Source organism: Aquarana catesbeiana, linkage group LG01 (genome assembly GCF_042186555.1).
Source record: "Aquarana catesbeiana isolate 2022-GZ linkage group LG01, ASM4218655v1, whole genome shotgun sequence".
NCBI classification, from domain to species: domain Eukaryota; kingdom Metazoa; phylum Chordata; class Amphibia; order Anura; family Ranidae; genus Aquarana; species Aquarana catesbeiana.
In genome coordinates, this window is record NC_133324.1 from 315,069,867 (window position 1) to 315,094,752 (window position 24,886).

At 46.0% G+C, this 24,886-nt stretch overlaps 1 protein-coding gene across 2 annotated transcripts in view; it reads left to right on the forward strand.

The window, feature by feature from the left end:
* Positions 1-24,886, forward strand: part of TRPV4 (transient receptor potential cation channel subfamily V member 4) — a 159,176-nt gene that overhangs the window by 27,725 nt on the left and 106,565 nt on the right. The window lies entirely within an intron of this gene.

Here is a 24,886-nt window from a genome sequence, read left to right on the forward strand (position 1 = left end):
ACTGGTAGACCAAAGGTCTTCAGACAGGAAGTGATTCCCTATATAACCCCTCCCACAGGAAGCACTTCAGTTTTTTACCAGTGTCTGCAAGGTGGATGGCACAGTTTGTTTGAGCTCTCTGAGCTCCAGGTCTCTAGTCCCACAAACGGTTTTTGAATGAAGCAAGGGATTGACTGATCTGATTCGTTTGACACAAGCTTATATGCTTAGATAAATGGTACCCGATCCTCGCAAAAACGACGAGATCCTGCAAGGTTTTGCCTGTAAAGCGGCCTCCGGGTGCTGGACCCTACAAAGTGGAATCTAGGACACCACAGCACTAAGGAATTCCAGCAGGGTGCTGTACAGTTCCAAGGGAGTGCACCCCAAACATGAAAAGGGTACCCAGTCCTTGAAGGCCCTCAAGTGACGGGAACTCGCTGTGAAGGGTGAAGATTGGGCTCTTAGTTTCTAAGCTGCCCTGCGCCTGGATGGGTAAGTGAAACCCCTTTACTTATTATTGTGGGGTGTCCCAGTAATTGTAACAATCAGTCACGCTAGCTAGAGGCTGGACACCTGTGTGCGGTGACCAGAAGGGGGAGTTTTGGGCTACCTGTGGGTGTTTGCGAAGTGTACTTTTTTTTTTTTTTTTAACAATATGTTTATTGAGTTTTTCACAGGGTATCAATACAGACGGTTGATGTAATAGCAAAGTTACATGGATTAGTACATGTTGCAATAACCAATGTTGTTTTGTAACAAGTAGCGAGTACCTAGTGATTAAAGTTGAAGTTCGATAAGTGGAGGCACCATCTCCAATCCCCGGCACCCCATCTGGGTTCTTACTGTGCCATGAGACTAGAGGTAGCGCCACCAACCATCTACCTGACAAAGCTGGGTAACTTGTATAACTATTAACATTCTAGATACGAAAGCTTAAAAAAAAAAAAAAAAAAAAGAGAACAAAAACAAAAAAATAACTGTAGAGCAAAGGTAACTTGCGAGCCTACTTGTTATGAGTGTAGGACATGAGTGCATGTCCCACGCTAAGTAGTTACTGAGAGAAGTGCCCCCAGGCTGGTACATGGCCAGGGGGTTCCTACTTTCTGTGCATGTTAGATATGTGAGGTTGTGGCAGACTACGGGGGTAAAGATGAAGAATCTGAGATATGTTGCGACGTAAAAGAAGAAGGCAATCAGGGTAATGTTGTACTCCTCGGGTCAGTGATCCAGGGTTCCCAGTTGAGACGAAATGTTGCGGTATACATGTTGGCCTTAGCAAAGGAGAATTCCATTAGGAAATGGTTGTTTAGTAGAACGATGAGTTCTGATCCAGAGGGGGCTTGTGAGGCTTTCCATTTTTTCGTTAGAGCTAAACGGGCTGCAATGAGTATATGTGTCGCCAGGACTCTGATATTTTTGGGCCAGTTGGGGATGTTGAGACCCAGGAGGAGGTCCAGTGGGGATAGCGGCAAGGGGATTTTGCAGAGCTGTGAGAGGAGGTCGGAGACCTCTTTCCAGTATGGGCGGATGTTAGGACAGTCCCACCAAATGTGGCTTAGGGTGCCTTTGCCTGAGCAGTTTCTCCAGCGTTGAGAGGAGGTAGCCGGGTAAATATTTGCCAATCTGTCTGGGGTGTAGTACCACTTGTGGAACAGTTTTTGCGACGATTCCCAGTGAGATATGCATTTTGAAGCTTTAAGAGGGATGGTCAGGGCTTTGTGCCACAATGGGGGCTTCGGTGGCGAGCTTGTGAATGTGGACCAGAATGTGATGGATGAAGAGGTGTGATCGTCAGAGAGCCTTGTTAACACCTTGTAAATCCATGCAATGCCTTTAACTGCTGGGTTCGGGGTATTGTAAAAGTTCAGGATGTCAGCTATTTGGGATTCACTTGCTGTGAGATCAAGTTTACCGATGATAGAGCGGAGTCTCATATACAAAAAAGATGTATTAGCAGGTAGATCAAAAGATTGTTGTAGATGTGGGAAAGGGTGGGGTCCAGATGTAGAGATGAGTTGTCCCAAGTTGGTAAGTCCTTTTTGTATCCATACCCGAAAGGATAAATTACGAGAGATCAACTCTAGTGCTTGGAGGTGTATTTTGGAAAGGATAGCTTTGGGAATGCCCATGGATTTTTTTGCAGTGGCTGACCACACTCGGATGGCTACGGTTACCGTAAGTAGGAAGTGTCGATGTGGTTGCAAGCCGAGTAGTGCAGCCATTAGTGTGTGTTGTGGATTCGCGTTGAGGGCCATGGTTTCAATTTGTGTCCAGGTCTTGGTCGAGGTGGGTGCCCACCATTCCCGTAGTTGATCTAGTATGACTGCCTTGTAGTATGCGTGGACGTTGGGGGCTCCCATTCCTCCATTTTGTACAGGAGACAAGAGGATTTCTTTTTTGAGTCTGGGATGTTTATGTTGCCAAATATGTGTATTAAGTATGTTTTGTAGCTGTGCAAGTTGCTGGGGTATCTTAGGTATCGGGATTGTGCGAAACATATACAGAATATGTGGCAGTAAAAACATTTTGACTTGAGCTATTCTACCCGCGCCAGAGACAGTATAGTTACACATATTTTTGGAGATGCGCAGAAGCTTTTCCTGTAAGGCAGCGAAGTTTAGTTGAAGCATAGATTTACTGGGGAAGGTTAGTTGGATACCCAGGTATGGGAGCGAGGAATTTGTAGCCCAAGTGAACGGAGTGGTTGTCGAGATGTGATGTGAAATTTGAGTGTCTATCCCTAGGTTCAGCATGGTGGATTTGCTGTGGTTTATTTTAGAGGTCGACCGATATGGGTTTTTCTCTGGCCGATGCCGATGCCGATATTTAGAAATCGCGGTGGCCGATGGCCGATATGTGATGCCGATTTTTTTGGGCCGATATATTTGGCCGATTTTTTTTTTTTTCTTTTTTCCCTTCATCTCATAAAATCTAACAGTTAGATTTTTACACTGGGGCGTTTTTCAGGCGCTTTTGGGCTAAAAATAGCGCCTGTAAAGTGCCTGTAAAATGGCTCCCCTGCAGTCTCAGTGTGATATCCCGAGTGCTTTCACACTGAGGCGATGCGCTGGCAGGATGTAAAAAAAGTCCTGCAAATGGCATCTTTGGAGCGGTGCAATACCGCTCCTCCACCACTCCTGCCCATTGAAATGAATGTGCACCGCTGCCGAAGCGCCTGCAAAGCGTTTTGGCAGCGGTGCTTCAGGGGCGCATTTAACCCCTTCCTCGGCCGCTAGCTGGGTTATAAGCGCCCCGCTAGCAGCCGAATAGCGCCTCTAAAATGACGGTAAAGCGCCGCTAAAACTAGCAGCGTTTTACCATCAACGCATGCCTGCTCCAGTGTGAAAGCAACCTTAAGTAATACAGAAATTTTTTTTCATTTAAACATTAAACAAAACAAACCTCCAATCAGTTCACTTGTATGTATAATTTAGAAAACGAAAAAAAAAAAAAAAAAACTAAAATATTAAATACACAAAAACAGGTAATCAAAACTTTTGGACGAAAAAAAATGGGCTAACTTTACTGCTTAGGTTTTTTTTTTAATTCATTACTGTATTTTTTTTTTTTAATTGCGTTTGAAAGACCGCTGCGCAAATACCGTGTGACATAAAATATTGCAACAATCACCATTTTATTCCCTAGGGTCTCTGCTAAAAAAATATATATAATGTTTGGGGGTTCTAAGTGATTTTCTAGCAGAAAATACAGGATTTTTACTTGTAAGCAACAAGTGTCAGAAAAGATTTAGTCTTTAAATGGTTAAACTGAAAACTTCTCCACGGAGTTCAGTCTATTGATAAAAAGAACCTGAAAGATACAATGTATCTTCTTATCAGACTTGGCAGGCTGCCCAGAGGAGGAGAGAAGAAAACTTCACAGATAACTTAAGGCAACTTGCATTAACTTCTATTACAGAAGTCATTTGCAAGTCACGGCTGAAGTTACAATCGGCCTTTTTTATCAGCACAATCGGCCGATGCCGATTAAGTAAATAACGCCAAATATCGGCCGATATATCGGCCGGCCGATATATCGGTCGACCCCTAGTTTATTTTATATAGAGAGATTGAACTAAATTTTTCTAATCTTTTTTGGATATTGGGGAGGGAAGATCTGGGATCTGTGAGGGTAATGATAACGTCATCCGCGTAGAGACCGATTTTATGTTCAACCGTCCCCACAGTAATGCCCGATATTGCTGGTGTGGATCTAATGGCTTGTGCAAGTGGTTCCATGGAAAAAATCAGGGGGGAAAGTGGGCACCCCTGTCTAGTGCCATTAGTGATGCGAAAGGGATCTGATATTATGCCTGAGGTCCAAACTCGGGCGCTGGGGGAGGAGTAAAGATTGAGTATAGCCTGGAGGATAGTCCCTGTCAGTCCGAACTTGAGCATGACCTTTTCCATGTATTTCCAGTGCACCCTGTCAAACGCCTTCTCTGCATCCAGGGAGAGGAAGAAAGAAGGCGTTTGACTGTGTTCCACCCATTGGATCAAGTCAATAAGGCGTCTGGTACCGTCGGAGGCCTGCCTACCAGGCACGTCCGGGTGGATGATAAGGGGGATTACTTTGGACAATCGTTGGGCTAATATTTTTGCATATAGCTTGGTATCAGTATTCAGGAGTGAGATCGGGCGGTAATTGGCTGGGTTATCAGGAGATTTGCCTGGTTTGGGTATGGTGACAATGAGGGCCTCCAGGGCTTCTGTGGGGATTTTGCCTGTATGAGTATATTGGTTAAAGGTAGTGCATAAGTGCAGGGTGATCACGTCCGAGAAGTGTTTGTAATACTCGTTCGGGAATCCATCGGGCCCTGGGGCCTTGTGTAGGGGTAATCGTTTGATAGCTGTGCGAATTTCCTCAGGGGAAAAAGGCATAGAGATGGAGTCTAGTTGCTCAGTGGATATTGAGGGGAGGTGAATTGAGGAGAGAAACTCATCTATGTCTGCTAATTTTGGCTTGGTTTCGTGATTTAGGTCATTGAGATTGTAAAGTTTGGCGTAAAAGGCACTGAATTCATTTGCTATATCTAGAGGATTATGAACTTTTTTACCTTGGGAGCCGGATAAGTATTGTATCTTATTATTGGCCCGGTGTTTTTGGAGTTGCTTGGCCAGGAACGCACCTGACCTGTTGGCTGAGGAGTAATATTGTAGCTTAAGGCGTTTTACATAATAGTCAAATCTTTTGTGGAGCTGTTCGCTAAGGTCGTATCGTAGGTTTTTGAGTTCTAGGGATAATTTGGTAGATGGAGTTTGTTTATTGGCAAATTCTAAGGCTCTGATCTGTTTTAGTAGTGTTTCCGTGGTGGCCGTTTGTTGTCGTTTAGTTTGTGCTCCGTATTTAATGAGGAGGCCCTGTGAGAAAGCCTTATGCGCATGCGTACTTTTTTTTTTTTTTGCTTATGTCTGGCCGTTTTTTACCTGTATGATGGCGCACTACGGTGCGCCATATCGCCTTGGTTTACCAGGGCACACGTGTGTTCGCAACAGTGCTGCTATGCTATGCTAGCAGTTTGTTTTGGTGGCTATTGGCGCACGCAGCTTCTCCACACATGCGCAGTAGCCCTTTATTTGGGTGCACGAGGATTTGTGTCATACGCAAAAAATACAACCACGCCTGTTCACCGGGACCACACTTGTGCATGCACATGCAGAGAACGTTCTTGGGCACACCCATCTTATTTAAGCTGTGCAGGCCAAGCATGCGGTGCTTCCAGAAGGCAGCTGTGGGACACATAGCAGGCTCTGAACAGACACTTGCAGCGGTTCATTTTTTTTTTTTCCTTTCCCCGGTCACGTGAGTCACCAAGTGTTGCTTGGCAGGCTAAAGGTGCTTAGCAGGATTGTTGCATAGGGGCTTGGCGATCCCTATTAAAGGGTCTCCCTTCTGAGGTGTTTAAATACTACACCCAAGTATTCTCTATTTTGTGGCTAGTAAACGTCCTCAAAAAAGAGGAGCGGGAGTAACACTACAGGGAAGAGCACACAGATGTCGTCAGTAGTTCCTGATGAACCTAGTCGTATCCCTAGACCAGGGGGTTCCGGGCAATTTGAGCCGCTGCGCCTATCTGGTATTTGTGCCTACAGTCAACGCTGCTGCTTCACCCTTTATCACTAAGGATGAACTTTCCTTGGCCCTAGCCGGGTTAGAGCACAGGATTGCTGGCATGATTGCCTCCATCCTGCAGGGTAGCAGGAAGTGTGACAGACCCCCCTCCCCGGAGACTCCTAGTTTGGAGCAGGAATGGGTTGAGAATGGAGAAGAGCTTAAAGCTCAGAACTCTGTGGAGGGCCTGGCAGTTGAGTCTGCTTCCGAGCAATCTGGACAAGAAGATATCCTTGCTTCTCAGTCACAGAGGCTTTTTGATCCTGACTCTGACCGAAATGGCTCGTTCTGCCTTTAAGTTGTCTCTTACAGAGGTGACTGGGCCCCCCTGGTCCCTTTTGGGATCCCTGAGGCCTCTTCAGACCGCACAGGCTTTCTCCCTACACTCCCTGCTGGAACAGGTGATGTATGCTGATTGGGAACATCCTGACATGATTTTTGTTCCTCCTAAGAGGTTTTCCCTTTTTATATCCCATGGATGAAAAGTTTGTTTAAAAATGGACCATGCCAGCAGTAGATGCAGCAGTCTCTTCCTTTAAACAAAAACTTAACTTGTCCGGTAGATAACGCACAGGGCTTGAAAGACCCTGTTGACAAGAAATTGGAGTCATTATTAAAAGCTTCCTTTTCTTTGGCCAGTTCAGCTATTCAGCCAGCTGTTGCAGCAATTGGTATCTGCCAGTCCGTAAAGGATAAGGTCAAACAGCCTGATAGGCCTAACCAGGAGGATGATCTGCCTGAAAGTAAGACAGATATTTCTTGAGCGCTGTGTTTTGGTATTGAAGCCTTAAAGACTTTAATACAGCAGGTTTCTCGTTTTGGCTCTCTCGTCTGTACATATGCGCAGACTCTTATGGCTTAAGAACTGGTCAGCCGAGCTTCCTTGTAAAAAGTTATTGGCAGGTTTCCCTTTTCATGGGGAACGTTTATTTGGTGATCGTTTGGACAAATATATCCAAAAGTTCTTCGGAGAGAAGAGTTCTCTACTTCCTGTGAAGAAAAGCACCAGATGTCCCTCGTTTTAAAACTTCAGGGCCTGCTTCCTCCAATGTCTCAGTGTCAAGGCGGTTCCGTGGCCAACAGGTCGCTAGGGCCAGGGGCAAGCCGCAGGGCCAGAAAAAGCCCTGGGTCCAAGATTCTTCTAAACCCAGCACCAAGCCCTCCTTTTGAGGGGATTCCCCTATTCCATCGAGTGGGGGGAAGGCTGCTGCAATTTGCGGGCATTTGGAGAATAATTCAGGATGAGTGGGTCACCTCAATTATATCTTGCGGTCACAATCTAGATTTGAAGGGAGGGGGGGTTCCCCCTCAGAGGTTTTTAAGATCCAGCGCTCCCTCCGATCCTCCAAAAAGAAACGTATTGCTTCAGGCACTACATCATCTAGTACATCAAGGAGTGATTGTAGAGGTTCCAGCATCCGAAAGGGGCACAGGGTTTTACTCAAACCCGTTTTGTGGTTCAGAATCCAAACTGGGACACAGGCCCATTTTCAGCTTGTGGTTCTACCCTTCGGGCTGGCTACAGCTCCCTGGGTGTTCACAAAGGTCCTATGCTCGGGTATCTGGACGACCTCCCACTTAGAGATCACTCATTACAGGCTCTAGAACAGAGCATAATATGTACAGTGCGGTATTTGAAAAGCTTAGGCTGGATCATAAATACAGAAAAGTCATCCTTGAAACCAGCTTAAAGGCTAAATTATTTAGGTCTATTCCTAGATATGGTTCAAGCAAGAATATTCTTGCCACCTGTAAGAATCTGTGCCCTGAAGGTTCAGGTGCATCAGATAAGGGGCACCAGACAACCCTCCATTCGGCTCTGTATGAGTCTTCTAGGGAGAATGGTATCCTCCTTCGAGGCAGTGCCCTATGCCCATTTCCATTCCAGGCCTTTACAACAAGACATCTTGTGGCCTGGACCAGAAGAGGAAAAGCCCTGGATTATCCAATGTGCTTATTTCCTCAGGCACGCTTAAACCTAAACTGGTGGTTGCAGGATCAGAACCTGTGAAAGGGAAAATCCTTTCTCCTGGTAACTTGGAGAGTACTAACTACAGATGCCAGTCTCTCAGGCTGGGGAGCGACCCTAGAAGGGCTCACAGCTCAGGGGAAATGGTCAGAGACAGAACAGATCCTGCCCATCAACATCCTGGAATTACGGGCAGTACGTCTGGCCCTGCGGTCCTGGACGGTGGAGCTTTAGGACTTCCCTATCAGGGTTCAGTCCGACAATGCCTCTGCAGTGGCCTATATAAACCACCAAGGTGGTACCAGTAGTCGTTCAGCTCTGAAGGAGGTGAACCACATACTAGCCTGGGCAGAGGGACATGTGTCGGCTCTATCGGCAGTCCATATCCCAGGAGTAGAGAACTGAAAGGCAGATTATCTCAGCCACCAGCAGATCTGCCCGGGGGGAATAGTCCCTACACCCAGGGGCGTTCCAGGAGATTTGCCAGCGTTGGGGATGGCCAGAGTTCGACCTATTGGCATCCAGATTCAACAAACTACAGTAATTTGTGTCCCGAACAAGGGCTCCTCTGGCAATCCAAGCAGATGCTCTGATAGTTCCATGGAGACAGTACTCCCTGGTTTATACTTTCCCTCCGATCCCTCTCCTTCCACATATGTTGTACAGGATTCGGAAAGAGGTGGTTCCAGTCATTCTGGTGGCACCAGCCTGGCCCGGAAGGCCCTGGTTCCCGGAGATTGTGAGACTGACAATAGACAGGCCATGGACGCTTCCACGTCTCCCCGATCTACTGTCTCAAGGTCCCATTTTCCACCACAATTTACAGTGTCTAAATTTGATGGCATGGCTATTGAAGCCGGGATGCTGAAGGACCATGGCATCTTGGGACCAGCAGTGTCTACCCTAGTGAATGAAGAAAATTTATGATAAGGTCCGGAGGACTTTTATATTGCTTGGTGTGAAGCCAGAAAATGGCATCCTCGGAAATACGTGATTGGGAGAATTCTCTTTTTTCTTCAGTCAGCTGTGGAAATCAAATTGGCTTTGAGTACAATCAGAGGTCAAGTTTTGGCCCGATCAGTATTCTTCCAAAGGCCTTTAGCCTCCCATTCACTGATCCAAACCTTTTACGCAGGGGGGACTTGCTTGCTTCCCCCCATTAGGTCACCTATGTGTCCTTGGGACTTGAACTTGGTTTTGTCTGTGTTACAGAAACAACCATTTGAACCTATCAAGGAAATTCCATTAGACTTGCTGTCATGCAAGCTAGCCTTCCTGATGGCCATCACCTCAGCTAGAAGGGTGTCGAGTTGTTGGCCCTTTCATGCAGGGAACCATACTTGATCCTTCACCGCGACAGGGTCGTGTTATGACCTGTTCCATCCTTTTTGCCAAAAATGGTGTTGGCGTTTCATTTAAATCCAGGATATTATTTTGCCTTCTTTTCTCAGCCTCGGCGACTGCATTCTTTGGACATTGTCCGGGCAGTCCAGGTTTATTTGTCTAGATACTTTTTTGTTTTACCAAAAGGACCCAAGAAAGGGCAGGCAGCTTCCATTGCAAATTGGGTCCGTCAATTGGTCTTTCAGGCCTACGGTCTGAAACTTAAAGCTCCTCCCTTTTAGGGTGAGAGCTCATTCTACCAGGGGTGTAGGAACCTCCCTAGGCTTTTCACCATCAGATATCTGTGGCTCAGATTTGTAAGGCTGCTATCTGGTCTTCAGTGCATACGTTCACAAAATTTTATCACGTGGATGTTCGAGCAGCCGAGGAATCGGTCGCAATGTACTGCGGGCTGCCGTATAAGTTCTGATGGCTATTGTTTTGGCAGGGTGTCTCCCTCCCCTCAAGGCTATTGCTCTGGGACGTCCCAGTAGGTTATGAATATTAGCCTGACTCTGTGTCCCACAATGTATGAAAGAAAATAGGATTTTTTTCATTGTACTTGCCTATAAAATCCTTTTCTTTTGAGTACATCATGAAACACATTTTCCTGACCAGAGCACTTTTTTGCGCTTTTGTACTGCGTCGCTTTAACTGACAATTGCGCGGTCTTGTGACGTTGAACCCAAACAAAATTGACATGCTTTTTTATCCACAAATAGAGCTTTCTTTTGGTGGTATTTGATCACCACCTGTGGTTTTTATTTTTTGCGCTATAAACAAACAAATAAAAAAACGACAATTTTGAAAAAAAGCTATATTTTTTACTTTTTGCTATAATAAATATCCCCAAAAAAATATAAAAAAACAAATTTCTTTCTCAGTTTAGGCCGATATGTATTCTACATATTTTTGGTAGAAAAAAACAAAACGCAATAAGCGTATATTGATTGGTTTGCGCAAAAGTTATAGCGTCTACAAAATAGGGGATAGATTTATAGCATTTTTAACATTATTTTTTTTTTTTTATTAGTAATGGCGGCGATCTGCGGTTTTTATCGTGACTGCGACATTATAGCGGACACATCGAACACTTTTGATGCTATTTTGGGACCATTGTCATACAGCGATCAGTGCTCTAAAAATGCACTGATTACTGTGTAAATGTCACTGGCAGGGAAGGGGTTAAACTCTAGGGGATGATCAAGGGGTTAAGTGTGTCCTAGGGAGTGATTCTAACTGTAGGGGGGTTGGGCTCACTACAACATGACATAGATCACTGCTCCCGATGACAGGGAGCAGTAGATCCCTGTCATGTTGCTAGGCAGAACAGAGAAATGCATTGTTTACATAGGCATCTCCCCGTTCTGCCGCTCTGTGACACAATTGTGGGCCCCCGGCGGACATTGAGTCTGCGGGACCTGCGGGCACGGTCACGGAATACGCAGCGGGCACGCGCACCTACAATGCCACGATTTAAAAGGGTCGTACCTGTACGCCCATTTACCCAGCCGTGCCATTGTGCCGACGTATCTATACCATGCCGGGCTAAACCAGAACTTCTACCAAAAATACCAGCATAAGTTGAAGTGGCCACATACTTTTCTGTATTCATGAGGAACCTAGTATTTTGATAAAGAGAAAATGCTGACAATGAGTGGGATGACACCAGTAGAGTGAGACCCCGATGCAAGGCTCCCTAGGGAGCAGAAGATTGGTGTGTCCCACTAAAGCGAAGAAGGAAAATGTGTAAAAAAAAATTCCATTGAGTAGTCTAAACCCCAGTTTTCCACCAGGTCTCCACCTGATATTTTCCAGTAGTCTTCCTAAATTCCTTTCTTCCTTTTGTAAACTTAATAGACTGTGTACACTGTTCTGTAAAGTGAGACTAATTTATGAACACTGCAGGAAAGTAAACAGAGATGTGTCAGCCATGGCATCCAGTAACATTTCGGTCAAATTTTCCTGGCCATCTTTTAGAAAAACAGTTACACGCATAATTGCTTTCCACCACGAGCAACACTTTCACTTGGTAGGTTAAGCCCCTTAACAGATGACTGGATGCATATTCTACAGAGTTATTATACCATACTACTATAAATCGATTATGTACTGTTAACCAAGTTCTATTTATTTTACATATACACAAAAAGGTTACAGTGGAGGTTATTTACGAAAGGCAAATCCACTTTGCACTACAAGTGCAAACTACAAGTGCAAAGTGCACTTGAAATTGCACTGAAAGTACACTTGGAAGTTCAGTCGCTATAGATCCGAGGGGGACATGCAAGGAAAATAAAAAACGGCATTTTAGCTTGCACATGATTGGATGATAAAATCAGCAGAGCTTCCCCTCATTTCAGATCTACCCCTCAGATATACAGTGACTGCACTTCCAAGTGCGCTTGCAGTGCAATTTTAAGTACACTTTGCACTTGTAGTTTGCACTTGTAGTGCAAAGTGGATTTGCCTTTCGTAAAGAACCCCCAATGTGTTTTTTATATACTGTATTTATCGGCGTATAACATTTTAAGAGGGAAGTTTCAGGAAAAAAACTTACATTTTAAATAAGGAACTTTGAAGCAAAATAAGGGTCAGTGCCCATCTGCAGCCTCCCCATTGCCATCAGTGCAGCAGCCTCCCCATTGCCATCAGTGCAGCAGCCTCGCCATTGCCATCAGTGCAGCAGCCTCGCCATTGCCATCAGTGCAGCAGCCTCGCCATTGCCATCAGTGCAGCAGCCTCGCCATTGCCATCAATGCGGGGGTGGGATGAGTGCCAACAAATTACATAGAGTGAGAATCTCCTATGATAGACAGAACAGTGGTTCAATGGTGGCCCAGGAGGCAGAAATTCCTATTACAGAGGCCACTAAGTAAACAGGAGATTCTCACTGTATGTAATCTGATGGTGCTTGTCCCATCCCCCTCCCTGTCTCCTCCAAGGCAACTAAAATTGAAGTATTGGCGTATAACACGCACACGCTATTTGCATCTGATTTTCTTGGTGAAAAAGTGGGTGTTATACGCCAATAAATACAGTACTTTAAAGCAAAATGAAACCCCTAACAAAACAATTGTTAGAGCTTTTTGAAGAGACTTTACCTTACAGTCTGTATATACATGTTTCTATGCACAGACTATTCACACTAATGGTGCGTACACACGATCGGAAATTCTGCCAGCAAAACTCAGATGAGAGCTTTTTGTTGGAAAATGCGACCGTGTGTATGCTCCATCGGACTTTTGCTGGCAGAATTCCAGCTAGCAAAAGATTGAGAGCATGTTCTCTATTTTTCGGTCTGGAAAAGTTCCTACCCGAAAATGCGATCGTCTGTACAAATTCGGACGCGCAAAATTCCTATGCATGCTCGGAAACAATTCGACGCATGCTTCATTTTCTCGGCTCGTCGTAGTGTTGTACGTCGCCGCGTTCTTGACGGTCGAAAGTTCAGAGAACTTTTGTGTGACCGTGTGTATGCAAGGCAAGCTTGAGCGGAATTCTGTCAAAAAAACCATCCAAGTTTTTTCCGATGGAAAATACGCTCATGTGTATGGGGCATTAGAATGAGGCTAGACAAGGAAAAAATGCTTTTTTTCATATGTAGCATACCTTTCAGCGCAGCTTGTTGCGACACGATCCCGTCCCTACTGCTGTGAATACAGATGTATTAAAATGTCACTTCTGCCCCCCTTCTGGAACACGGTCCAACAGTTGCTGGCCCGTCTTCTAGAAACACCGGCCCCCATGACTCCCAAAATTTTTCCTATTAGGCTTATCGCCACTAAAGATTCCCACACCCTACAAAAAGCTAGCACGCCACATCCTCACAGCTGCACGCTGTCTTATAGCCCTAAACTGGAAAAAATGACCCCCCCCCCCTACTCCTGAGGCCTTATTTGCTAGAATTAAAGATGTGGAGCTGATGGAGAAAATGACAGCCAGGGTGCAGGACAGGCTGGATACTCATGACAAAGTCTGGGAGCTGTGGCACCTTCGGGAGGACCCACCATGACCAGGTAAAAGAGCTGCTACAATGTCCTCTTCCTTCTTTTTCTATCCCTCTTTTTCCCTCTACCTTGAGTATTCTTATGACTCTCATTACCTTACATAAGTTGCTACAATGTTATTAAATGACACCATGATGCATATACAACAACATCAGATATGTGACTACTACTGTCTTTGAGCATATTGAAAGTAAATGTCAAAAAATGATGCATAATATGATCTGTATCTTTCAATTTACGTATTCTTGTATTGAAAATGCAAAAAATAATACAATGTTATTTGGAAAAAAAAGTCACTTCTGACATTTCAGTAAATTTCTGCTAATCAAAATAAATAAAATTACCCATGCAATGTGCCATGATCACTAGCATGAAGAAACCCTAAAAGCACTTTAAAACAAATCATCTTTCACATCTGTAGCCACCGACATTGAGGAGATTTGCATCTTCAAACTTTGCTATTTTCCTATTAGACCTCTTTAACACGTAGGCGTTTTTCAGGTATAGCACTTGTAAAGCGTCTGAAAAACGGCTCAACTGCAGTCTGTGTAAAAGCCCGAGTGCTTTCACACTTAGGTGATGCGCTGGCAGGACGTTAAAAAAAAAAAAAAAACTCTTGCAAGCAACATCTTTGGAGCGGTGAAGAAGCGGTGTTTACACTGCTCTACCACTCCTGCCCATTAAAATGAATGGGCAGCGCCGGCAAAGCGCCGCTGCAGCGGCACTTTGCAGGTCGTTTTAACCCTTTTTCAGCCGCTAGCGGGGTTAAAAGCTCCCCGCTAGCGACCAAAAACTTCCACAAAAACGACGGTAAAAGCACTGCTAAAAATAGCGGCGCTTTACCGCTGACGTCCCAGTGTGAAAGTAGGTGTTGGTGTTTCTAAAAGCTGGCCATATATGGATTATAATTAAGGCTAGTTCAGCAGGGACTGGCTGAATTTCGATCCATGTTTGATCAGGCTGATTGCAACCAAGTCGATCCATGGATTGACTTGGGTACAACCAGCCTGTTAGATTTTTGTAAATGCAGTTACTGCCAGCAGTGCCAGCCGCTAACAGTAATCATTGTATTCTGACACTGGGAAGGCTCCCCACACCCCCCATCCCCCGTTGGCAGAATGCAATAGTGCTGCGGGAGGCATTCCCCCCATCTACGCTAATGGGACACAATATTGGTTATATATGCCATTATAATTCTCATTCTGCTAAATAATATGGTGGTTACAAAACCTTGTCAGATGGACATGGACATGTATTCAACCCAAGCACACTTGCATCACACCCCTCGGACCCCGTGATTGGAGGCATACTTGGTAATTCACCAGATAGACCTGGGAATGCTGGAATTTTGCTCCAATTGCTGTTCTTTGCCAAAATCCTTAAAATATCTGTAATTCAGATTGCTGTGAGTTAGGCATGCTGCCTTTCAGGAGGGGAGAGAGGAGGAGGAGCAAAGTAGATGGGAATGGAGGGCAAGTTGGCAAGCATACCAGGAAGCATGTAGACTGCTTCAGTTCAGTCTTCTCCTCAGCAGGAGTGGGGACACAGGGAACTAAAAAGGATCAGCCAGCCATGACACCAGAGGGGTAAGTGTTTGTGCTTGCATTTGTATGCATTGTGTGTGTATTTGCATAGGTGGTGCTATGTATAAGAGGGTTTAAATAAATCATAAGGGCATTGTGCACTGAGCATTATATACTTAAACCCCAGCACTCTGCATTACCCACTCCTGACCCCTTCACGCTATACATTAGACACATCTTATCCCTGGACTCTGTACATTACCAATAAACCCCTCCACTGCAATTTTGCCACACCTCCCATTCAGTAGTCTCTCACAAATTAAAGTTTTCAAAAGTTTCAGCTCTGAGCTCCCACAAAACTATCATGGATACCAAGTGTCACTTTTTCTGAGGACCAGTTACTCTTAAAAATATCAGATTGGAGCAAATTAGACTCTACGAGAAACCGAAGACCAGGGAAACATTGCTGAAGCATTTTTTAGTCTTAATCACATTTATTTTACTATTGCTTATGTCTTTTTTTTTTTGTAATCTCTTTTCTGTAAATATTTTCTTGCTCCATATTGATACAGCTTCAGAGGTCAAAAATGCAACAGCGGATGCTGTGAACAGTACGCGTTTCTATGAAAATACATAGTGGCGGCTACCATGTGTATATAAATTAACTGCTTAGTTAACCTGCCCCATGACAAATACTCTGCCTGCTGGTGCACAGATTGTTGCAGTAGACCAGGAAAATCTATGCACAGGGTGAGGCTGAGTATGTAATCTGTGCGTGATTGTCACTGGGGAAAGCTGGCTAAGCAGTTAACCCTTTATACATATACAGTAGCCACCCAGAGGTGGCTCCAGACTATCATTTATGGGGGGGGGGGGGCTGATGCGGCACACGTAGTGTGCCATCCACTTTGCACACATGGGTGTGGCCAAAAGGTGAGTGTTGTCGAAAGTGATTACTTCTTACTGATTCTTACTGGCCTGAAGCTGCATGGGGTGAGGAGTGCTGTGTGAGAGGTCCGGCTGCCTATTATCCTTTATCCCGATCCCCTGGGGCCAAATCTCCATTAAACCCAGCACAAATCATCAGCAGCACCCAGTACAGTTGCTGCACTCATGTCGCCACCTAAGCGAACCTTGGGAGCGATCGCAAAGCTGGTCAGATATCGCCACGAGGAGAGGGACTCGGCGGGGGAAGATGGTGCCGCACCTGCTTCAGGAGAGGAAGCTCCGCTCTCTGGTGACACTGCTCGTATCCTGGATAATGTCTCCCTTTGTCAAACGACCCTCACATCTAAAATCGAGGAGGTTAAAGTTGACATCTCTCTCATCTGCCAAGACATCCACAAGCTGAGGGAGAGAGTAACTGAGACAGAGCGCAGAATCGGACAGGCGGAAGATGATATCTCGCCGCTGCAAGTCACCACGGAGCGACTCCAATATCAGCTAACTGCCATCCTTAGTAAGCAGGACGAAATAGAAAACGGGCTTTGCCGCTGCAACCTCAGATTTGTGGAACTGCCAGAGCAAGCGGGGGGCTCGGATCCCCCCACTTTTCTGGAAAACCTCCTCATTACCAATTTTGGCAGAGAGGCCTTTTCCGCCACGTTTGTGATAGAGCGCGCGCACCGTTTGGCTGCAAGACCCCCGCCGCCTGGTGCCCCCCCCCCCAAGAACCTTCATTGCGAAGCTGCTGAATTACCGGGACCGAGATACTGTCTTACGCCTTACCCGGAGAAGGGCAAAATCCGATTTGGCAATTCTCATATAGCGGTATTCCCAGAGTTTTCCGCCGAAGTCCAGAAGAAGAGGGCACGATTTTCAGAAGCCAAGCGTCTACTGCGCAATCACAATCTAGCCTATGCCATGCTTTTTCCAGCACGCCTTCGAGTGATTTGAGATGGCAAGGCTCATTTCTTTGAAGACCCATCAGCGGTTGTCGTATGGCTGGAAAACCGGAAGGTGGCTGCCTCTGCGCCTTCATGATTTACAACCCGAGCCTGTGCACCACTGAATCACGCTGGACTAGGTCCCCAAGTTTCATGCTGCAGACGAACTTCCTACAAACTGTGAGTTGGCTCTTTCTTGTCCCTCTCATACCCACCTTGCCTATGCTCATGACACCCTTGCGGGCGTCCATAAACTGCACTTTCCCCTCTCCCCCGCCTTTTGAGTGACTGGCACATCGCTTTAGCTGTTGTTATGTTTGCTGTGCTAGGCCCCCCCAAATAAGGCATTTGCCCAGCCACTCTAGGAGAACACTTCTGCACCCCCCCCGACACCTAGATGCTGGATTATCTAGCATTGTTGTGCACTTCTGTTAACTTTTGTTCGCCCCCAGAAATGGCCGAGGATACATCGGGACTTCCACTCTTTTTGTCTCCTCATGTTCTTCTCTCCCCACCTTGTGTGACAGGGTTGTCCTCAATGTCGCATCAAGCTATGTTTCCCTGGCCAGCAGCAGCCCCCACGGCTGTGGAGGGTTGCCCAAAGTTTGATACGCCATGCTGGTCCAGTGCTGGCACAGTTCCACTGTTCTTTGTTCTGTTGTTTTTTTTTCTTTTTTCTAGTTTTACATTGTCTGACATGTCGGGTATCGCATTCAATACATTGCTTAGTCATGATTGTATTTGCTGCTATATTTTCCTCAATGGCTCCTTGCAGATCTGCCGCAGCTGCTTTCCGGCCTGTCTGCAGGACCCCAATATGCAACATGAAACAAGGTTTATGCTCCAATATTTGTTTCTGTCTGGGATGAGTGTGGCTACGGTGTATGGAGGTATGGGCCTGTCCTTGCTGATCCGACTGAACATTCAATTAACACCACTGCTGGGATGGCATCTTTAAAATTAGTCACATGGAATGTGAGAGGGTTGGGGGTTAAGTCCAAGAGGCTGGCTGTTCTGTCCCAACTTAAACATATGCAAGCAGATGTTTCTGTTCTTGTAGAAACTCACATAATGGGCCAGATGCAGATGGCACTCAAAAAACCCTGGGTGGGCTGGGTGTATCAGGCCCCCTACACTAGCAACTCTAGAGGCATTGCCATTCTGGTTGCTAAAACAGTTCAGTTTCAACTTCAGTGTCTTCGGTTGGATCGGCAGGGAAGGTTCCTTTTTCTACATGTTACAATGGGAGGTCTGGAGGCTCTTCTCCTGGCTTTCTATATTCCTCCGTCATTTCAATTTGCGGTGGTCAGGGAGGGGGTGGCCTTCATGTTCCAACACCCCACAGTGCCCGCTGTATGGATGGGGGATTTTAACATGGTGATAGATACCTGACTGGACAGACTTCATCCGCCCAGCACGACACCTACCGGTCCCGCTCTGACTAGGTTTGAACGATTCCTCTCGGAATTCGCCATGGCAAACACCTGGCGACTTAAACATCCCACCACTCGTGCATACTCCTGCTTCATTCCCTCACAGGCCGCAATGTCCCGCATAGATATGATACTGCTTTCTCCTACCCTGATCCCCGACCTACTTGCGGTGGGTTTTGGCGTCGGGGTTCTCTCGGATCACTCGCCATACTGGGTCACCCTCCGTCTGCCCTCTACCCCGCCATCCCGCATATGGAGGCTGAATCTGTTCTGGCTCACGGTCCTCACGGGCATTGAGACTATACAGCGAGAATGGACCTATTACTTCCACTCCAATGCGGGGTCGGCCTCGGTCGGGATGGTGTGGGAGGCATTTAAATCTCACGCCCGTATGATTCTTTCTACACATATAAACAGACATAAAGCTTCCTCAAAACTTGTTTTACAACAGGCCGAGGAGAAGTTGAGCTCCCTTGAACAAATCTTTCTTGCAGACCTGACACCCTATAACTCTGCCCAGCTACGCCTACAATCAAGGCTTACCCACCACCTACACTTTGAAAAAGCCAAAAAAGGCATATTCTTTAGCAAGCAGAGGACTTTTGAACACGGTGAGCGGGCCGGAAGACTCCTGGCTTATATGGCCCACTTAGAATACAGTCCCCCGATTTGTGGTCCAGCTTCGCTCGGAAGCTGGAACTATTCTCACGGACCTGGAGCAGGTGGCCCATGAGTTTAGGCGTTTTTACTCCGATTTATACACTTCAAAAACTAGTCGCCCCTTGAGCGAACTACATCTACTTCTTCAAGAAATAAACTTTCCCTCCCTCACAGCTCCTCAGTTGGAGCTTCTGGAGGCCCCCATCACTGAAGAGTGTATTAGGGCAGCAATAGCGTGTTTACCATCATCAAAAGCTCCAGGCTCTGATGGTCTCCCATTAGAATTTTATTCTCAATTTCAGGAGGTCCTTATCCCCAGATTAGAGACACTATATTCCCATATATATGAGTCTGGTACCCTCCCACGCACTATGAGCGAAGCCCTCATTGTCCTTATCCCGAAACCTGGAAAAGACCCCTTATACCCTGAATCATACCGCCCTATCTCTCTCCTACAATTGGACGTTAAAATACTCGCCAAAATCCTTGCCCTAAGACTTAATAAAGTAATACTTAGCCTCGTTCATGCTGACCAAACTGGCTTTATGCCTAATAAAAACGCAGTATTCAACTTGTGGAGACTATTCATGAATCTTCAGGCCACTCACGACAACGTTGGCTCGAGGGTGGTGGTTAGCCTGGATGCTGCTAAGGCATTGGATTGGGTGGAATGGAGCTACCTATGGGAATGCCTTCGCAGATTCGGGTTTGGCCCTAGGTTTATCAGGTGGCTCCAGCTCCTCTACCAGGCTCCCACCGCCCGGATCCAGGTTAACGGTAAGACATCTGACCCATTCTCTCTGTCCCGTGGAACTCGCCAAGGGTGACCTATATCCCCCATGCTGTATGCATACATGTTACTGCCCCTGCGGCCGCACAGGAGGCTCTCCCCTTAGTGAGGACTGACCAGATTAAATACCTGGGAGTACAATGTTCCCGCTCCCTCGTGGATTATGCACGCCTCAACTTGGAGCCTATGTATGGACTCCTCAAAAGCAAAACCCAAGTTTGGTCCAGACTCCCACTTGGAATTATGGGTCACATTAATTTAGTGAAGATGATCCTTCTCCACAAATTACTTTACCTTTTCTGGCATGCCCCGCTACACGTCCCGGCTCATGTGTTCAGATCCATGGAATCCATACTCAACACCTTTATATGGGGCCCCTCCAGACACAAGTTATCATGGCAAACTTTGAAACGCCCCACTCACCTGGGGGCACGGCCACACCCGACTTAACATTGTATTATATAGCTTCCCAATTATCTCATTTTTACTACCTCAATAGACACGACAAACTCCGCTATTCCATGCTGGTGTGTACATCTGTGACAGATGTGGTGGCTCACCCCTTCCAGATACTTTTTTGCAGGCACAGGGGTTTGGTACACCTGGGTGAGAGGCGGCATATGCTATTACACCACAGCAAAATCTGGCAGCAAGCGCTAACCATTACTGGGAGTCCTCCCCTTCATGCCCACACGCCACTTTGGGAAAACCCTAACTCCCTGAACTACTGACTATCCCAGACTACAAGCTATGGGTCACCAAGAGAATTATATACCTGTCCCAATTCATCACAGGAGGTGCCGTTAAGTCATTTCAAGCCCTTAAGGATGAATTTGACCTCCCTAACCACATGTTATTCCGTTACCTCCAAGTCCGACATGCCCTTCAAACTCAATTCGGCACCTCTATCCCTGGGTTGAAATCGGTGTCCCTTGCGGATATGGTTCTAAGAGAGGACCCTAAACAACTAATCTCCTCCCTGTATAACCATCTTCTTTCGCCTTCTGCCACCATCCATGCTTACCAATTGAAAGCACACTGGGAAGCTGATATAGGGGAGATGCATGATGAACACTGGGTGGAAGTCCTGGAGGCATGCAAAAAAGTTTCTCCCAAATTGTCGGACCGACTTACTCACCTATATATTCTTCATAGAACTTGCCTTACTCCGGCACGTATATCTAAGTATAAACCAAACACTGACCCAAACTGCCCTAGATGTGGCGATAAGGATAGTACCTTTTACCACTTGATATGGTTCTGTCCACCCATACAGCGATATTGGTCGCAAATAGTAAAATTCCTTCATGATTGCATGGGTTCCCCCCTAACATTATGCCCTCGCCAGTGTTTGCTTGGCCTTCTCCCCCTTCCAGAGGAGGAGAAGTACTTGATGATATTTTTGCGGGAGACCTTATTCACGGCCAGAATGCAAATAGCCCAACTATGGCTTAGATCTACTCCCCCCTAACATTCAGCAGTGGAAGAGGGCTGTGAATCTCACTCTCCCGTACAAAAAAGTTCTGTACTTGCACCGTGTTTTCCCGGATAAGTTCCATAAAATATGGGATAGATGGGTGGATGACTCCTCCACATGCACTGATCAATGCTGAAATACTCCTGTTATCATAGCTAAATTACCGGTATTATGGACACGTACTTCTAATATGGTTTTGTATATGCATACTCCCAGTGTAAATAGCAATGTTTACCAATGGTCCTGCAGTTACAGCGATATGTCAGAAGAATTTATGTGAAAGTAGCACTTTATATGATTGGTGCTTGTTGCACAATGTATTATGAATGTAAGTACCTGATTGGATTTTCATGCTCAATGAACTTTATTTTTGATAAAAAAAAAAAATAGCCATAACGCAGAATCCCTGAACTTGTCACTTGCCACCGTTGCCTGCCACCAGATGCAGCTTGTTACTTGCCACCTTTGCCTGCCACCAGATGCAGCTTGTCACTTGCCACCGTTGCCTGCCACCAGATGCAGCGTACCACCGTCACCTGCCGCCAGATGCAAAGTATCACTTGCCACCCACAGCCTGCCACCAGATGCAGTTTGTCACTTGACACTGTCGCCTGCCACCAGATGCAGTGTGGCAAGCAGTGATAACCCCCTAGCAAGGTGTCAGGGCAAGCAATCGCCTTAAGTCAGTGGGGTAGTTAAAATGGTTGTAAACCCTTTACAACCACTTTATACTACTACAGGCAAGCCTATAATTAAGCTTACCTGTAGCTACACTGGATATCCCTGTATTTGCATGTGCCGACGTCATCGGCACATGCACACTTAAGCAAATGGAAGCAATGGCACGTACGATGCCATTATCTGCGGCTCCCGTGCGCATGCACGGGAGTGATGTCATCGCGGCTCTGGCCAATCACAGCACCGAAGCCGCTATACCCAGAAGTAACCCCCCGGAGAGATGTCTGCTGCCGGAGCAGTACTGGCAGCCCTAAGCCTGCAAGTCTTATAGACGATGTCGGGAGCTGTGGTATTACATTGTAGACCACAAAAAGGGTCCTTGCACCCCTCGGTCATTGCCTATTAGCTAGGAAAACTTGACTACATGCTCTCACTATGGTGCATGGGTCTTTCTAGGATTGTGAAAGAACTCGGGTACCCAGTAGCACACAAAAAAAATACTTGGCATGCCATGATGAACAGTGGGCATATAGAGTTGGGCCCCCAACAGTGGGAGGGGAATGTCGCAGTCCTTTTACCCACAAATATTCCCTAATTACTCTAACAGACGCACACAAACCTTGGCACAAATGATAATGTTAAAGAAGGGAAAATTTTCCATTTATGCTTTTCTGCACACAGACTATAGAGAGCTAACACTTTGTCTGATTCTTCCTAAAAGAAGAAATGTTTTACATTTGTTGGGAACTACAACAGTCTGTAAATAAAGAGGCGATCAGGTCTATTTAACATACGCAGTGCAGCACACCCTAGCACCCCCCTGGCACCGCCCTTGTAGCCACCACCATGTGTTTTTATCACATACCTGGTGATGACTGGAAGGTTGTGGAGGCCTCTCTTGCACCCCCTGCCTAACACTTCTGAAGGTGGAGACAAAGGGGCATGGAGTGGCACGAGTGCCGGAGTAGCTGGCAGACGAAGTCTGCTCTTTAGGTGGATAAAGCTGGTTGCAGTCCTCGGGACAAGATATTGAAGCAGCTTGGCACCAGAGCAGGAGATGGTAGCAGAGCTGGCATGCAGGCAGTGTCAAGAGGTAGCCGGGCAACAAGGAACCGAGTCATCAGGCAGAGCAAGTCCAAGAAGCAGGCCAATGTAGGTAACATCCAGGCAGCGCAGTACAGAATCAGCAGGCAAAGACAAGTCCAGTAAACAGGCTGAGGTCAGAGAGATCGGATGAACAAGGTTAATGCAGGAGCAAAGGCGAAGTCCAGAAAAAAAGCCAGGTCATACACAGTTAAGCAGGTTCAATGGATCAGGTCTCAGGAATACAGGTACAAGCTGAAGACCATTCAGCAACTGTTCATGGTGACGGACCAATTGAAATAGGCCACTGGGACCTTCTGTTAAAAATAAATAAAAATATACCACTGGGAGAGAAGTATGCACTCTAATTGGCATGAGCATGTGTGCATATGATGAAACGGAATAGTACATCTATTGTCTCTTTTCCTAGAAGTATGAGCATTTGCGCAATGCACGCGCACGAATATGAGCATAAGCCCGCACTGATTTTCTGCTGGGAATCTGGTTTACTTACAGTTTTAATGGAAACGTGCACCATTCACACAATCTGATGTTGCAAATCTGACCTTTTTAAATGCGTGTCTCTATTGCTTGCTGCCATATCCAGACCGGAATATAACAGGGTTTACACTATGGTAACTCCTTTTAAAAGACAACATTTTATAATTGTCTTCATGATTTTTACAATTCTTTTTTTTGCAGAAAAATGGTGCAGAAGATACATCACAAAACAGACATGGGCAACAGTAAAATAAATGGGGTTAAAAGTGAAAATCAGTTCACCTGGTTTTTGTTTCCATACAGAGTCCACTTTGCTTGCAGAGTAATGCCCTGTACACACGGTCGGACATTGATCGAACATTCTGACAACAAAATCCATGGATTTTTTCCGACGGATGTTGGCTGAAACTTGTCTTGCATAAACACGGTCACACAAAGTTGTAGGAAAATCCGATCATCCTGAACGTGGTGACATAAAACACGTACGTCAGGACTATAAACGGGGCAGTAGCCAATAGCTTTCGTCTCCTAATTTATTTTGAGCATGCGTGGCACTTTGTGCGTCAAGTTTGTGTACACATGATCGGAATTTCCGACAACGGATTTTGTTGTCAGAAAATTTTATAGCAAGCTCTCAAACTTTGTGTGTCGGAAATTCCTATGGAAAATGTGTGATGGAGCCTACACATGGTCGGAATTTCCGACAACAAGGTCCTATCACACATTTTCCATCAGAAAATCCTATCGTGTGTACAGGGCATAAGTCTAATATGATTTGCAAGAGTCATTGTCTTTCAGAAAAAGTGACTTTCTGTATCTGTGGTGGTTCTGATGTCCAATGAGAGCTCAGAGCTTATGTTTAGAAGAATTGAATAACAACTTGTTAGATACCAAATATAATAAAGATATTATATGCCTCTCACTAAGAGCCCTTTCACACTGGGGTGGGCGTCGGCATCGGCGGTAAAGCGCCGCTATTGTAAGTGGCGCTTTACCGTCGGTATGCGGCCGCTAGCGGGGCGGCTTTACCCAGAGCTAGCGGACGAGAAATGGTTAAAAACCACCGCAAAGCGCCTCTGCTGAGGTATAGCCGCGCCGTCCCATTGATTTCAATGGGCAGGTTCGGTGAAGGAGCGGTATACACTCCGCTCCTTCACCGCTCCGCAGATGCTGCTAGCAGGACTTTTTTTACCGTCCTTCCAGCGCATCGCTCCAGTGTGAAAGCCCTCGGTGCACTTTCATCACAAAAGTAACTGCACATAAATGTAATTGTTTTCCTGATTAAGAAAATTGTATGTGGCTATTTTTAAGCTTTTGTAACATTACCCTAATTGTGCAGACGTGTAAAAATATATGTAGTGTGTATATATCAATGAGGCTACCAAAGACCGAAATACCAC